Consider the following 4,344-nt stretch of genomic DNA (forward strand, 5'->3'; position numbering starts at 1 on the left):
TGGTTCTAAAGCTTGCAAAAAAAATGTCTATTGGTTCTAAAATGGTTCATACAAGCGCTTTGACTTGAAATTGAAAGGCACAACTTCCTGCAAATGGTGGCTTGGCTGTGGCTTGAAGTTGAAATACACCACTTACTGCAAATGATGGCTTGGATGTGGCTTGAAGTTGAAAGACACCACTTACTGCAAATGGTGGCTTGAAGTTGAAAGACACCACTTACTGCAAATGGTGGCTTGAAGTTGAAAGGCACTATTACTGCAAATGGTGGCTTGAAGTTGAAAGGCACTACTTCCTGCAAATGGTGGCTTGGGAGCTTTGACTTGAAGTGGAAAGGCACTACTTACTGCAAATGATGGCTTGGGTGTGGCTTGAAGTTGAAAGGCACTACTTACTGCAAATGAGGGCATGGGTGCATTGGCTTGAAGTTGAAAGGCACTACTTACTGCAAATTGTGGTTTGAAGTTGAAAGGCACTACTTACTGCAAATGGTGGCTTGGGTGCTTTGGCATTAAGTTGAAAGGCACTACCTACTGTAAATGGTTGCTTGGGTGCTTTGGCATTAAGTTGAAAGGCATTACTTACTGCAAATTGTAGCTTGGGTGCTTTGGCATTAAGTTGAAAGGCACTGCAAATGATGGCATGAAGTTGAAAGGCACTACTTACTGCAAATGGTGGCTTGGGAGCTTTGACTTGAAGTTGAAAGGCACCTCTTACTGCTAATGGTGGCTTGGGTGTGGCTTGAAGTTGAAAGGCACTACTTACTGCAAATGATGGCTTGGGTGTGGCTTGAAGTTGAAAGACACCACTTACTGCAAATGGTGGCATGAAGTTGAAAGGCACTACTTACTGCAAATGGTGGCTTGGGTGTGGCTTGAAGTTGAAAGACACCACTTACTGCAAATGGTGGCTTGGTTGCTTTGGCTTGGTTGAAAGGCACTACTTACTGCAAATGGGGGCCGTGAGTGCATTGGCTTGAAGTTGAAAGGCATTACTTACTGCAAATGGTGGCAAGAAGTTGAAAGGCACTACTTACTGCAAATGGTGGCGGGAGCTTTGGCTTGAAGTTGAAAGGCACTATTACTGCAAATGGTGGCTTGGTTGCTTTGGCTTGAAGTCGAAAGGCACTACTTACTGCAAATGGTAGCTTGGGTGTGGCTTGAAGTTGAAAGACACCACTTACTGCAAATGGTAGCTTGGGTGTGGCTTGAAGTTGAAAGACACCACTTACTGCAAATGGTGGCATGAAGTTGAAAGGCACTACTTACTGCAAATGGTGGCTTGGGAGCTTTGACTTGAAGTGGAAAGGCACTACTTACTGCAAATGATGGCTTGGGTGTGGCTTGAAGTTGAAAGGCACTACTTACTGCAAATGAGGGCATGGGTGCATTGGCTTGAAGTTGAAAGGCACCACTTACTGCAAATTGTGGTTTGAAGTTGAAAGGCACTACTTACTGCAAATGGTGGCTTGGGTGCTTTGGCATTAAGTTGAAAGGCATTACTTACTGCAAATTGTAGCTTGGGTGCTTTGGCATTAAGTTGAAAGGCACTGCAAATGATGGCATGAAGTTGAAAGGCACTACTTACTGCAAATGGTGGCTTGGGAGCTTTGACTTGAAGTTGAAAGGCACCTCTTACTGCTAATGGTGGCTTGGGTGTGGCTTGAAGTTGAAAGGCACTACTTACTGCAAATGATGGCTTGGGTGTGGCTTGAAGTTGAAAGACACCACTTACTGCAAATGGTGGCATGAAGTTGAAAGGCACTACTTACTGCAAATGGTGGCTTGGGTGTGGCTTGAAGTTGAAAGACACCACTTACTGCAAATGGTGGCTTGGTTGCTTTGGCTTGGTTGAAAGGCACTACTTACTGCAAATGGGGGCCGTGAGTGCATTGGCTTGAAGTTGAAAGGCATTACTTACTGCAAATGGTGGCAAGAAGTTGAAAGGCACTACTTACTGCAAGGTGGCGGGAGCTTTGGCTTGAAGTTGAAAGGCACTATTACTGCAAATGGTGGCTTGGTTGCTTTGGCTTGAAGTCGAAAGGCACTACTTACTGCAAATGGTAGCTTGGGTGTGGCTTGAAGTTGAAAGACACCACTTACTGCAAATGGTAGCTTGGGTGTGGCTTGAAGTTGAAAGACACCACTTACTGCAAATGGTGGCATGAAGTTGAAAGGCACTACTTACTGCAAATGGTGGCTTGGGTGTGGCTTGAAGTTGAAAGACACCACTTACTGCAAATGGTGGCATGAAGTTGAAAGGCACTACTTACTGCAAATGGTGGCTTGGGTGTGGCTTGAAGTTGAAAGACACTACTTACTGCAAATGGTGGCTTGGTTGCTTTGGCTTGGTTGAAAGGCACTACTTACTGCAAATGGGGGCCGTGAGTGCATTGGCTTGAAGTTGAAAGGCATTACTTACTGCAAATGGTGGCAAGAAGTTGAAAGGCACTACTTACTGCAAATGGTGGCGGGAGCTTTGGCTTGAAGTTGAAAGGCACTATTACTGCAAATGGTGGCTTGGTTGCTTTGGCTTGAAGTCGAAAGGCACTACTTACTGCAAATGGTAGCTTGGGTGTGGCTTGAAGTTGAAAGACACCACTTACTGCAAATGGTAGCTTGGGTGTGGCTTGAAGTTGAAAGACACCACTTACTGCAAATGGTGGCATGAAGTTGAAAGGCACTACTTACTGCAAATGGTGGCTTGGTTGCTTTGGCTTGAAGTTGAAAGGCACTATTTACTGCAAATGATGGCTTGGGTGTGGCTTGAAGTTGAAATGCATTACTTACTGCAAATGGGGGAGTGGGTGCATTGGCTTGAAGTTGAAAGGCGCCACTTACTGCAAATGGTGGCTTGGGAGCTTTGAAGTTGAAAGGCACTACTTACTGCAAATGGTGGCTTGGGTGCATTGGCTTGAAGTTGAAAGGCACCACTTACTGCAAATTGTGGCATGAAGTTGAAATGCACTACTTACTGCAAATGTTGGCTTGGGTACTTTGGCTTGAAGTTAAAAGGCACTACTGCAAATGCACTTACTTCCTGTTTGCACTGTATATTGATTTTAGATAAAACGCTACCACTTACGGCTGTGATTTTTGGCCATCTTACTCAGTCCCCCTCCGCTGAGCAGGTGCAGAGAATTCTTCCCATCAATGAAAAATAAAAGTGTTATTAGTTTTTTTTTAAATGTTGAAAATCTCTCTCCTGTGAATCACTCCATGAAAGCCACACCTTTTCCGGTGGGGGGGGGAGGGGTTATAAAAATCCGGAAATGTGGGCGTGGCTGAGTCTCTGCAAGATGGAGGCGGGAGAGGTCATGACTCGCTGTCTTTAGTGGCTTTGCACCCTACTTCAAATGGTATCAAAGGTATCAAAGGTATTTTATTGGTCACATTCACATACACCGAGGTGTAATGAAGTGAAATGCTTTTTGCCATTTTGCAGCACACAAAAAAAGAAAGAATACAGACATAACACCAATGAGAGTCTTAAACACAAAGAACATCCCCCCACAATGGCTCCCACCATGAGGGAAGGCACAAACTCCAGTCCCCAACCCCAGTTCACCCATAGTCGGGCCTATTGAGGCCTCCACAGTTGCCTCTATGGAGGCCCGATGTTCCTGGCCGCTCTCGCCGGGTGGTGGTGCTCCGGCGTCGGGAGAGTCCTCACAGCGGCATGGGAACCCTGGAACGGCCGTCTCCGTACTGGAGGCCGCGGTTTCCAAAGCCGACAAGGCCGCGCCGGTTGGAGCTCCACAACTGGCAATCTCGTCGCGAGATCCCAGGCTCCCGGTGTAAAGTTCGGCGCCGCCGCCCGCAGCTGGCCGCTCCACAGTCCCGCAGCTCCGCGATGTTTTACCCGGCGGTCTCAGCTCACCGGAGCTCCAGCGCGGCGACCCAGGCAAGGCATCGCCCGCTCCACGATAGCGCTCCAGCGCTGTGCTGCCGCCGAAGCCGAGGTTCTGGGCGGTCCGTGACAGGAACTGCCGCTCCAGGCCCGCTGGTAGGCCGCGAGGACGGGTCGAAGCTGCAGCCCGGAGAAAAGCTGCCTCTCCAACCAGGTAGGGACCCTGAAAGGCAGTTTCCCCCTCCCCAGGTATGAAACTACACTTGAATTTGGTGGCCTTGCACCCTGCTAGAAGTGGTAAGAAACTGCATTTGAATTTGGTGGCCTTATACCCTGCTAGAAATAGAATTTCAAGGATTAGCCGTGAGTCAACTACCAGCCCACCAGCTGTGAGTGAGTGAGTTGCCAGCACAACAGGCTTGATTGACTGAGACGCCACCCCAAGAATCCATTTGGCGCACAATTTGCATACTAGCCCTCTGGAAACCAGTCCCTTC

Source organism: Amblyraja radiata, chromosome 13 (genome assembly GCF_010909765.2).
Source record: "Amblyraja radiata isolate CabotCenter1 chromosome 13, sAmbRad1.1.pri, whole genome shotgun sequence".
NCBI lineage: Eukaryota > Metazoa > Chordata > Chondrichthyes > Rajiformes > Rajidae > Amblyraja > Amblyraja radiata.